Here is a 13,286-nt window from a genome sequence, read left to right on the forward strand (position 1 = left end):
ACCGGTTCCCCCTCGAACTAGTTGACTTCCTAAACCGATTCCGAATCAGTTTCTTCTATTTTCATAATTTTTTTATATCATATTATTCATTTGATTTTAAATTCAGGAAAAAATATAGAAAAATCAAAAAAAGAAGAAGGAAAATTCAGGGAAAATTCTTAAAAAATACTTTTGAGGTCAAGAAATTATTTTTGCACACTTTTCATCCAAAAAAATAGAAAATGACTCCTAAAAATCTCCCAGAAAATATCATTTAATATTCAAAAAAATCCTATAAATTTTGAAACAAATCTAGGAGTTTATTTTTCATAACATATTTTCTCGATTTTTATTTCCCTATGATTTCAAAAAAGGGCATGAGCTTTTCAAGCTTCATGTGCCCTAGTTCTAAGTGATATATTATTATAAGTATAATATATAAAAATTGTGAATACTTGCGTGATTTATTAATGTTTTGTAAATTGTCCATCACTATATGCTCCTACTTCCACTCGGGAATGTGGAGTGGCTGCAATGATCTCGCTGGTCTCTGGTGCTCAGCCTTCACTTGCTGGCACGTCAAGCACTGATCTACAAACTGAGCTATCTCTCTCTTCATGTTGCTCCACCAGAAGGACTCTCGGAGATCCTTGTACACTTTAGTGCTACTCGAATGTGCAGTATATAGGGATCGATGTGCTTCCTCCAGAATGACTTTCTTGATCTCAGGATCAGCAGGAACACATAACCTGGTATGGAACCTCAGGGCTCCATCATCTGAAATGTTGAACTCTAGTTCCTGACCATCCTGTACCTTTCCCATAAGCTCTACTAGTTTTGCATCATTCCTCTGAGCTGCTTTAATCCTCTCCTGTAGAGTCGGCTGCAAAACCAAGTCAACAATGAATGCCTGGTGATCACCCTCTACCAGTTCCACACCGAGCCTCTCCAGATCCATTTAAATCGGATGCTGAATCTCCACTGCAGATACAGATGATTCCACTGATTTCCGACTCAAAGCATCAGCAACCACATTAGCCTTTCCCAGGTGGTAGCTAATAGTGCAGTCGTAATCCTTTATTAGCTCCAGCCATCTCCTCTGCCTTATATTCAATTCCTTCTGCGTGAAGAAATATTTTAAGCTCTTATGGTCAGTAAATATCTCACACCTTCCCCCATATAGATAGTGCCTCCAAATCTTCACTGTGTAAACAACCGCCGCCAACTCTAGATTATGGGTAGGGTAGTTCTTCTCATATTCTTTCAACTGTCGTGAGGCATAGGCTATCACTCTCCCCCGCTGCATCAATACACATCTGAGCCCTCTATGAGACGCATCACTATAAATTACGAACCCATCTTCTCCTGAAGGAATCGTCAACACAGGTGCAGTGATGAGTCGCTGCTTCAACTCCTGGCAGCTCTGTTCACATTCATCAGACCACTCAAACTTCGCTCCTTTCCTGGTCAATCTGGTCAACGGGCCTGACAATCGAGAGAAGCCCTCAACAAACCTGCGGCAGTACCCAGCTAATCCCGGGAAACTCCTGATCTCATGCACGTTCTTTGGTCATACCCAGTCAACTACCGCCTCAATCTTACTCGGATCAACAGAAATACCACCCTTGGATATAACGTGTCCAAGGAAGGTAACTTGTTCCAGCCAAAACTCACACTTCTTGAACTTCGCATATAGCTTCTTCTCTCGCAACACCTGCAACACTATACTCAGATGCTCCTCATGCTCCTTTGAACTCTTCGAATACACCAGTATATCATCAATAAATACTACCACAAACCGATCCAAATACTGGTGAAAAACCCTATTCATAAGATCCATAAACACTGCAGGAGCATTCATCAACCCAAACGGCATAACTAGAAATTCATAGTGACCATACCGTGTTCTAAATGCTGTCTTCAGAATATCTTCCGCCCTAACTTTCACCTGATGGTACCCAGAGCGTAAATCAATCTTCGAAAAGATCTGTGTCCCCTATAACTAGTCAAACAAATCATCAATACGTGGGAGCGGGTATTTATTCTTGATAGTTACTTTATTTATTTTTCGATAGTCGATGCACAATCTCATCGAGCCATCCTTCTTCCTCACAAACAACACTGGTGCTCCCCAGGGTGACACACTGGGCCGAATGAACCCCTTATCTAACAGCTCCTGCAACTGCTCTTTTAATTCTTTTAACTCTGCCGGTGCCATTCTATACGGCGCCTTCAAAATCGGCGCTGTCCCTGGAACTAGGTCAATAACGAACTCTACCTCAAGATCAGGAGGTAGTCCCAGTAAATCCTCGGGAAATACATCAGGAAAATTCCTCACCATTGGGATATCCTCCACCCTCAGTTCCCTTTCTGATACAGCCTTCACATAGGCTAAATATCCCTGACAACCTTCTGATAGCCATCTATGTGCCTGAATAACAGATAATAACTGAGGTGGGGTGCGCACACATGATCCCACGAATCTGTACTCCTGTCCCTCTGGAGGTCTGAACACTACCACTCTCTGATGGCAATCAATGCTAGCATAGTGGACAGCTAGCCAATCCATGCCCAAGATTACCTCAAACCCATGCATGTCTAAAACCACCAGATTAGCTAACAAAGACCTTCCCTGAATATCCACTAGACAGTCCCTGAGTACCTTTCTGCATACCCCTACGGTCCCAGTCGGCGTAGCAACAGACAAACTAATTTTTAACTGTTGAGGCTCAAACCCACATAATTTAACATAATCCCGGGCGATAAACAAATGCGTCGCCCCAGATCAAACAAAATAGTAGCTTTAAATGACAGTATTGAAACAGTACCTGTCACCACATCTCCTGCCGCCTCAGCATCGCTCGTTGTCAAAGAAAAAACTCTTGTTGGGGCCATATTCCTCTGCTAGCCTCCTCGTGGTGCCTGGTAACCTCCTCGTGCAAGTCTAGGAGCAGTACCAGTCTGTGTCGGACACTCCTTCATCATATGTCCTGGCTCCCCGCACCTGTAGCAGACACCTCGCCCAGCACGACACTCTCCTAGGTGTCTCTTCCAGCAAGATAGGCAAGCGGGAGATGGCTGTGCACCTTGGAAACCGCGATTCTCAGTCTTCTGTCTCCGGTCCCTATAATAGCCACCTCTCTTCCATGCGGCACAGTCGACTCCCTGTTGGAAATCAAAAGGTATGGATCTCTTCTTCTACCTCTGCTCCTCGGCCTCCAATCGCTCACCAATCTCTGCTATAGTGGCTCGGTCAACCAGCTCGGTGAAGTCCTGCAACTTCAATATCGATACCTGCTTGTAAATTTCTCTCCTCAAGCCTCTTTCAAACTGTCGTACCTTCTTCGCCTCATCTGGAATAATGTACGGGGCAAAATGAGATAGCTCAATGAACCTCGCTGCATACTATTGTACCAATAGCTGTCCCTGCTTCAGATTCAGGAACTCTGCAATCTTAGCCTCTCTAGAAGAGGCTGGAAAATACCTGTCGAAGAATATCTCTTTAAACCGTTCCCACGTCATCTCTATAGGTGCAGTCCTCTGTTGCTTTAACAATTTCACTGCTAACCACCATCTCTCGGCCTCCCCAGTTAGTCTATAGGTGGCAAACAACACCTTCTGCTCCTCCGAACACTGCAGCACTGAAAATATCTTCTCCATCTCCTGCACCCAGTTTTCAGCAACTGCAGGATCTGTCCCTCCTAAGAAAGCTGGAGGACTCATTTAATAAATTTCTCAATCGTGCTACCGTGGCCTATAGATGGACCACCATGTTCTCTCGAACTCTTAGCAATTTCTGCCATAACCTGCTGTGCTACGCTGCGTAAGACTGCATCTGAATCACTACCCGCAGCGCCTGAGGGTCCAGCACCCTCACTCCCACTGGCGTGGGCACTATTTCCACCGTGGTCCATCTTGAAAGAAGAAATAACTTAACTCAAAACCTCTTTTCCTACGTGTATCCCCCAACTCATATAGTATATTCTCCTAATTAACTTATCACTCCTAATCTTAATTCAAAGTTCAATTCTGCAACCTAGATACCCAACCCGACGATAGTTTACAATGAATTTCCTGAAATCGTCACCCTAGGAAAATCATACAAACCACCACGGAAGTCCTGCATCTAGACTACAAAACCAGACCTCAAATCCTCTTTTCCTATACTCTAGTGTTATTACTGCTGCACTCTAGAGTCTATAGAACCTAATATCCTAGGCCCTGATACCAAATGTAACGTCCCTCAATTTCTTAACATAAATTATCACATAATAAATAAAATGGTCAATCCGAACCCGTGGGTAGCGGGGACACTTGTCAAACACAGCGAAAAACCTAGCAACAGTAAACATAAAATCTCAAACATCCAATCATAAAACACAATACTAGAGCTTTCTATAACATTATAAAACTATACTTCTATACATCCTCATATACATCAAAGTATCTCTAGGGTCAAACACAAAATAATTCTGACCCTATTACAAAATCTTACCCTTCTCACAGGGTAACCTCACTAGCTCAATGGCGGCCCTGACCCACCGGTCTCTCAGGGGCTCTTGAAAAATTAATTAAGTTTGGGGGTGAGACACTTCTCAGTAAGGGAAAATAAATTAAATACAGCTGTGTGGCAACATGAATATTTAATGCATTTGTACGTATACAGTGCATTTCATAATTCTATAAACATAATCATATCGTACTGGGTAAACATATATTTTCACATCTGTTAATAAATCATATCATACATAAAATCATCTGTTATAACTGTAGTATTGAAAACAAACCCAGGATGAATAGCTAACTAGTGTCATGTATTACCCCCCATAACGGGATGTGCAGCCTAAAGGTGGGACCCGACAATGGCTGGCCGACCATTGCCGAATCAAATATGTCTGTAAGTACGATGAACCCGCCACACCCTAGTCCGGACTGCCAGGTGGACATCCACACTCTACTGAAAGCCACATCGACTATCCATCTCCCATCCCCTCGTGGGATGGTTAGTACTAATCTGACGTAGATATCTGATCTACACACATAGCTACGGTACCGAGCCCCTGAACTGAACTAAACTAATATCTTGGTGGTGATAACATATAATACATGATCATATATATAACATCATTACGGCCTTGTGCCAAAAATATAGTAATTACGGCCTCGTGCCGAAAACATAAATACGTGGCCTCGCGCCAATAACATAAATACGGTCTCGTGCCGATAACATAAATACGACCTCGTGCCAATAACATAAATACATGGCCTCGCATCAATAACATAAATACGGCCTCGTGCCGATAACATAAATATATGGCCTCGCGCCAAAAACATAAATACGGCCTTGTGTCGATAACATAAATATATGGCCTCGCGCCAAAATTGTTTCAGGTATATATATTCTGAAAATACATCATTTATCACATAATCGTCAAAACCATCACAACATAATTCATATTTTCATAATACCTGAAATCATGTTTTGTTCGTAAAATCTTTCACATCATAATACATTTCACACAAAATAATATTCATGCCACACATATGCTGTTAAAAGTCATACTTCATATTCTAAAATCGTGAATTACTTACATCTCATACATACATATACATTTTAATCATCATAGCAGTATTTTCCCAATCGTACATTTCATTCATAATACACAATATAGCATATGCTTTTCTGAAAATAAATTTACTCATAATCAATAATAATTTGTATGGAAAATTACTGCTTTGGTTTATTCCCTTACTTGGCTATTAAGAAATTCCTTAGGACCCAAATCCTACGCCCTTAGTGCCCGAAATTCAACTCCTGAAATTTACATTTTCCCCAGATTAATTAATCTATTTCTCTAAAATAATACTCATCTAGCCTTCCCTAAGCTCCATATACCTCAAATTAATATTTAAACTATTATTTAATATCCCCACTTAATTTTCTGAATTTTGCCTGCGGGTCCTAAAATTACACCCGCGGCACTCACTCAGGCCCTAAATTTCAAAAATCCTACTTCAGTCCCAGATGCTTAATATTTTAGCATTTATAAATTAATACTAATTAATTAAAAATAAGTCCCTTAATAATCGCCGCACCCCAAATTTGGAGTTTTGGCCCGACACCCCCACAAGAATTCCGTCCCACTAGACTTGTAGAGAATCATTCCTAGATTCTCGTGGTGGTGTCTGTTCGTCAATTGGGCTTATATTTTGCAAGAAATTAAAGAAAAAAGGAAAAATGACTTACCCCAGGGAATACGCTTACGCCGCTCCTACCACTAATCCGCTTCGGTAGAAATGACGGCAGCGGCGAATGGAGTCCAGTGGTATTTTCAGATTTTCGATCGGGCGAAAATCCGTCACGACATCGAGGAGAGAGGGAGAGAGAATGTGAGGAGAGAGAGAGAGAGAGGTTATAGGGGCTGCGCGTGAGAGAAGAAAAGAAAAGAAAAGAAAGAAAGAAAAAGAAGAAGAAGAAGATGATGGGGGTGGGGGGTTCAAGAAGTTACCTGAAGCTTCAAACTTCAGGTAATTTAATAATAATAATAATAATAATAATAATAATAATAATAATAATATATTTAATTAATAATAATATATTTTATTAATAAAAATAAAAATAAATTTTAAATTAATTTTTTTCTTTTTCTTTTAAATCCGATTAATTAATTAGTTAATTAATTATTTTTTTATTTTTTGGAAATCAATCAACTAATTTTTTTATATCTCTGTTTTTGGGGTTTTTACATTATGAACTTAATTGCATGTATTTATCTTGAGAGGTAAATTTTTAGTTCTCATGGCTCAACCTCCCACATGACTTCTTACTAAGGGTGAACATTCAGTTGGTATGGTTAATTCGATTAATTAACCAAACTAATTAAAAAATTTTGGTTAAATAATATTATTTTCCGAATCGAACCAAAATTCCATAATTATCGAATCCAAGACGACCAAATTGAATTTTGGTTAAATTAGTTAATCGATTTTAGCAGATTTAATATTTTAATATATAAAAAATATTTCAATATATATAATACATGAAATTATTAATTACTAATATATACTATTTGGTTAATAGAACATATTAAACTCTAAAACTAAATCAAAAATTGAAAAAAAAAATTCAATGAAAATAAAAGTCGAATTGAATCGAGTAAAATTTTAATTGAACCAAACTAAATGAATTTACATGGTTAATTCTATTTTGGCCAAATTATGCTCATCCCTACTTCTTCCCTTCTGAATATGTGTCCTCTAGCCCTAGCATTGGTGGTTGTTGCATGGTAGGTTGGTAATTGCCCATATATACGCGTGTTAGGTGTGCGTGGGCATAATTGCCTTGGTTGTGGCATAATGGGTGGAAATCCTTGTCTCGTCCTATGAATAACTACGTATCTAAACTAGGTATGTCTTCCACGTGACTAAAACATGGTCGGTTTGCCTAAAGCAAGTCTATATCTTCACTTTTGGTGACTTGTACCTGACTGACCTACCTAAAGCAAGTCTACAATTCGCGTAACGTGCACATAGTTGACCTACGTAATATAGGTTTTCCCTCCAAATGGCCTATATGTAGTTAATATGCTTAGAACAGGCCTCCATTGTAACAACCCGAATAATAACAGTATTTAAATAATAAAAAGGAAGGGAAATGGAAACAGTAATAGAAGGAGGAAGTCGACTTCGTCGACGAACGCGCATTGCATTTTGGAAGGAAAAACCAAAAGGAATCATCAGGGTTTCGTCAACGAATACAGAGGATTCATCGACGAGGGCTTAAGAAAATTCGTCGACGAAGATTGAATTTCATCGACGAAGAAATACCGAGAGAGTTTTGACCCGACTGAATTCGTCGATGAAATTATTGAAGGATTCGTCGACGAATGACATGGCTCGTCGATGAATCCAGTTCTATAAATAGAAAAATCTGGATTTTAACTTCATTATTAAGCAACCTTCGCCTTCTCTATCTCCCCTTCGGTCCTCTCTCTCTCTCTCTCTCATTGATTTTGGGCAGGATTTACGCTGATTCAACATTCCGAAGTCACCATGATACTCCTAGGGAAGTTCTCTCCAAATCTGCCGAAGCGGAAAAAGTTGGAAATCATCCCTGAGTTGAGGTAAGGCTTTTTAAGCCAAATTTGGTCTTACGACAGTTATAGGAAATGATGTACACGTAAAAATACTGAAGTTTAATACGTGAAGTTTTCAGTTTTAGGGTATTGATCAAGAAACCCTACGGGTGTGAGATTAGAGTTTATAGGGGCTTTTCTCAGTAGCCAGGTAAGGGAATAAACTAAAACAGTTACTTTTCATACAAATTATTATTATTTATGAGTAAATTGATTTCCGAAAAATATGTATGATATTAGTATATTATGGAATTAATGCACTTTTGGGAAAATACAATTATTATGTTGGAATGAGTATATACGTATGAGATGCCAGAAATCATGATTTCCAAATGCAATGAATAGTTTTAATGCAGCAAATGTGTGGCATGAATATTATTTTACGTGGAGAAATATTTTGATATGATAATGACGTAAATGCAGTATGATATGAGAAGTTATGAAGGTATACAGTACATTATGATTCTTATAAATGCATGATAAAATGATTATTTTCAAAATGACGTATTTATGTATGATATCGGCGCAAGACCGTAATTATGATATGATCGGCGGGAGGTCGTAATTATGATATGATCGGCGCGAAGCCGTAATTATGATATGTTCGGCACGAGGCCGTAATTATGATATATTCGGCACGAGGCCGTAACTATGATATGTTCGACACGAGACCGTAATTATGAAAGATGCTATATAACCATGTACTATGTGTTATCAGAACCCAAATATTAGTTTAATTCAGTTTAGGAGCTCAGTATCGTAGCTATATAGATCAGATATCTATGTTCAGATTAGTGCACCCCATGAGGGAGTAGGAGATGGATAGTCGATGTGGCTTTCATTAGAGTGTGGACGTCCACCTGGCAGTCCGGACCAGGGTGTGGTGGGCCCATCGTACTTACAGACATTTTTGACTCGGCAGTGGTCGAACAGCCATTGTTGGGTCCCGCCTTTGGGCTACACAACCCGTCATGGGGGGTAATACATGACATTAGCTAACTATTCATTCTGGGTATGTTTTCAGTATTATCAGTATAACAGATGTTTTATGTACGATACAACTTACTAGAAAATATGAAAGCATGTGATTATTCAGTATAATATGATGAACGTTTACGAAAATATGAAATGTATGTATATGTATAATTGCATTAAATGTTCATGTTGCCACACAGCTGTATTTAGTTTATTTTCTCTTACTGAGATGTGTCTTACCCCCAACATTAATTAATTTTTTCAGGAGACCCCGAGTGACTGGCGGGTCGTGGCCGCTGTTGAGTTAGGGATATTACCCCGTTAGAAGGGTAAGATTTTTGTACTAGGGTCAGAATTATTTTGTATTTGACCCTAGAGTTATTTTGATGTTTATGAGGATGTATAAAAATACAGTATTATGATGTTGTAGTAAACTCTGGTATTATGCTTGATGAATGGATGGTTTCAATTTTATGTTTGCTGCTGCTTAGGTTTCCGTTGTGATTGACAGGTGTCCCCATTACCCCCGAGTTCGGGTTGACCATTTTATCATTATATTTCATTTTATGTTAAGGAAATTGAGGTCGTTACATCCATCCTATGTGACTTGTGCGTAGCCGACTTGCTTAGAACATATTTATATCTTATTGTGTTGTGAAAATTGAATGCATAGCGGAATAGAACGATCTTAGAAATGCAACAACCAACAGTGAAATATACAAAACAATAATCACATAGATTGATTATAATGAAAGCAATAATAATGACACAAAGAATTACGTGGTTCGACAATGCTTACATCCATAGGAGCAATTGTGTAGGAACCCGAACCAAGAAAAGAAAGAGAAAAGAAAAGAAAAAGAGAAAGAAAAATAAAAGAAGGAAAAATGTTTGGCACAGGACCAAACCGTCGACAATTTCAACCACTGAGAGTTTTTATATAAGAAAATGGGAAAATTGGTTTGGTAAGTGACCAAACCGACGGTTTCTCCCAGGCTAAGCTTACTTGAGTGAGAAATAAGCTTAAAATTTTATAATTTTCATCTCTCTCTCTCTCTCTCTCCAAATTAGGGTTTCACTCTCTCACACACTCTCTCTAGCCCAGGATCTCTCCACACGTACTCTCCGTTCCTCTCTCTCTCATCCTGAATTGTCGGTTCTCGTTCCTCGGCCAAGTTAAGAAGCTAGGGTTTTTCCTCTGAACATTGTAGGCATATTTTCAAGAATAGATAAGGGGATTAGATTATATCAGTTATTTTTGAAATGTGAACCGATTAAACTGAAATATATGGTTACAGGAACACTATGTATGATTTTATGATTGAAACATGCGTATGAAAATGAGGGTTTTGGTATTATATACATATTTGGGGAAAACTAAAGTGAATGGGGTGGTCATCTCCTTTAGCAAAGTATATTTTCACAGGACAGTTTATTATATTATGAAATATCACTCAAATCGTGTGGCATGAGAATGTTTATAGTTATTGCATAATTAAACCTAGTGGTTTTCATGGTATTATACAATGAAAGATATGGTTTTTATATTGAGTTATGATATGCTAGTTTTATATCGAGATATGACAGAATGGTTTTATATCGAATTATGATATGACAGGTTCTATGTAGAACTATGAACATGACAGGTTTTATACTGACTTATGAAATGAGGTCATGTACTATTTTTGCTACGTAAATTATATACATGGTTTATGAACCCTAAGGGACTATATCTTATGGAAGCTCGGTACCATAGCTAGGGATATTGTTAGTGCAACCACACTATTCAGAGAGTGTTGGTATTAGACAGTTGATTTAACTTGAGAAGAGTAGGATATCCTCCTGGATCCGGACCAGGTTGGGGTAGGCAAATCGTTCTTCAGAGCATGTTATGTTGACCTAGCAGTGGTTGGCTAGCTAGTTTGCTAGGTCTAGTCTTCATACCGCACAACCCGATCATGAGGGTTATTCATGATGTTATATGATGGTCCAATAAGGAAGGTTCTCTATTCATATATGTTATTAATGAAAAATGGGCTATAATGAGCCGAAAGTATGTTATTAGGGAAATTATGTAATTTCAGTTATACATGTGTGATTACAGTTTTCAAATGCTATTTCACCTACAGTTAAATAAAAGAATGTATTATGTGCACACTAAAACTCATGTTAGCCACACACTGATGATAATCTAATCCGTCTTACTAAGAAGTGTCTCACCCCAATATCCAACTTATTTTTCAGGTCCTACAGGAAATAGAGCCTAGCGTGCTATGGGGCTGGGTTTAGATTTTGGTAGTTACTGTAAGTGTAAGTGAGACATTAGTTTATCATGTTTTGGTTTATTTTGGCATGTAATATATATAACATGGAGACACATATGAGTATCTGGGTTGGTTTTGGAACTCAGGTAAAGTCTTTAAGGTTTAAATATCTTCCGCTGCATGTTTGAAATTGAGTCTATGGACAGGGACACTTAGGGACCCCCTGTTTGGGTTTGGGTCGTTACAATTATAGTATCAGAGATATATATGTAGAGGAAATAGCACTCCGGGCCCCACCTAGTTCGGGGCACTACAAATTGGCAATGTGATGTTCACTATCTTGCGTCCAAAGGCACTTTGTTACATAGTACAACATATATTTATAAGTTTTCTGGAGGCTTTTCCTCTAGAACCCAACCTTTCCAACATCCCAATTTAAAATTTGAAAACAAACGCTGAGTAACTGAGCCAAATTGTCGACGATTTGCAAAGATATCTTCAATGGGTTTAATACCGAGAGCAAAACCGTCAATTGTTTGCAGAGATATCGTCAATGGTTAAATACCGAGAGTAAACATTCAATGTAATAAGTTCAAAATCATCGATTGTGTCACTGAATTTGGCCCAAATTGTTGACGGTTACAGGGAAGTCATCTACAGTTTCCTTCTGCAAGTCAGCATTCCTGTTTTCTTCATGTTTTCTCCTCGTACAATCCCTCCACTCAATTATATAAGCCACATATTATAACAATCTCCACCTTGGCGAATATATGCCCCTTAGGAGAAACTGAAAACATAAATCTGCTGCTCCACCTTAACCTTGGGACATTAGGTTGGGACTGCCTCCCGTCTAGCAACTGGAGACATTCAGTAAGTTCAAGCAATTCTTAAACTTATTTGTGGTAACCGACTTTGTCAAGAAATCCACCGCGTTCTCAGAAGTGTGAACTTTTTTAAGTACAAGTTCACCTGAAGAAACCAACTCCTGGATCCTGTGGAACTTGACATCTATATGTTTGGTTCTTGCATGATATAATTGGTTCTTCACCAAATAGATGACACTTTGATTGTCACAACACAGATTAACTCCACTTTGCAGCATGCCTAGCGCCTTGACTAAACAAGTAAGCCAAAATGCGTCCTTGGCAGCTTTGGCGACTGCCATATACTTGACTCAATTGTTGATAATGCCACAAGAGATTGTACCATGGACCTCCAACAAATGGGTCCTCCCACAAGGGTGAACACGTACCCTGTTGTAGACCTCCTGTCATCAAAATCTCCCGCATAATTTGCATTAACACCCCACAACCGATGGATTACTCTGTTGCTTGTTGAACATGATGCCATAGTAAGTATCTGAAAATCCATTTGATGGCATCCCAATGTTGTCTACCCAGATTTGAAATGAACTTACTTACCACGCTGACAACTTGTGTCAGGCTCGGCCTTGTACATATCATAGCATACACTAAACACCCCATCGCACTAGCATTGGGGACCTTAGACATGTCACATATATCATCATCCATCCTTGGCCATTGAGCGGTAGACAATTTAAAGATTCGCTAACGGTGTACTTACTGGTTTTGCACCAACTATGCTAAACCTTTCCAATACCTTCTCCACATAACCACCTTGAGATAACTATAATATCTCTGCAGTTTTGTCCCTGCGAATTTCCATCCCAAGCATCTTCTTGGATGCACCAAGAACTTTCATATCAAACTCTTTATTCAACAGAGTCTTCAACTGATTTACCTCGGTCATATCTTTCGCAAAAATTAGCATGTCATCAACATAAAGCAATAAGAAAATGAGATAACCATCATTAAGATTCTTTACATACACGCATAAATCACACTCGCACCTCTTGTAGCCTATCGAGTCAAAACATTTGTACCATTGCCTTAAAGATTGTTTTAGCCCATAA

The sequence above is a fragment of the Malania oleifera genome, chromosome 1 (genome assembly GCF_029873635.1).
Source record: "Malania oleifera isolate guangnan ecotype guangnan chromosome 1, ASM2987363v1, whole genome shotgun sequence".
NCBI classification, from domain to species: domain Eukaryota; kingdom Viridiplantae; phylum Streptophyta; class Magnoliopsida; order Santalales; family Ximeniaceae; genus Malania; species Malania oleifera.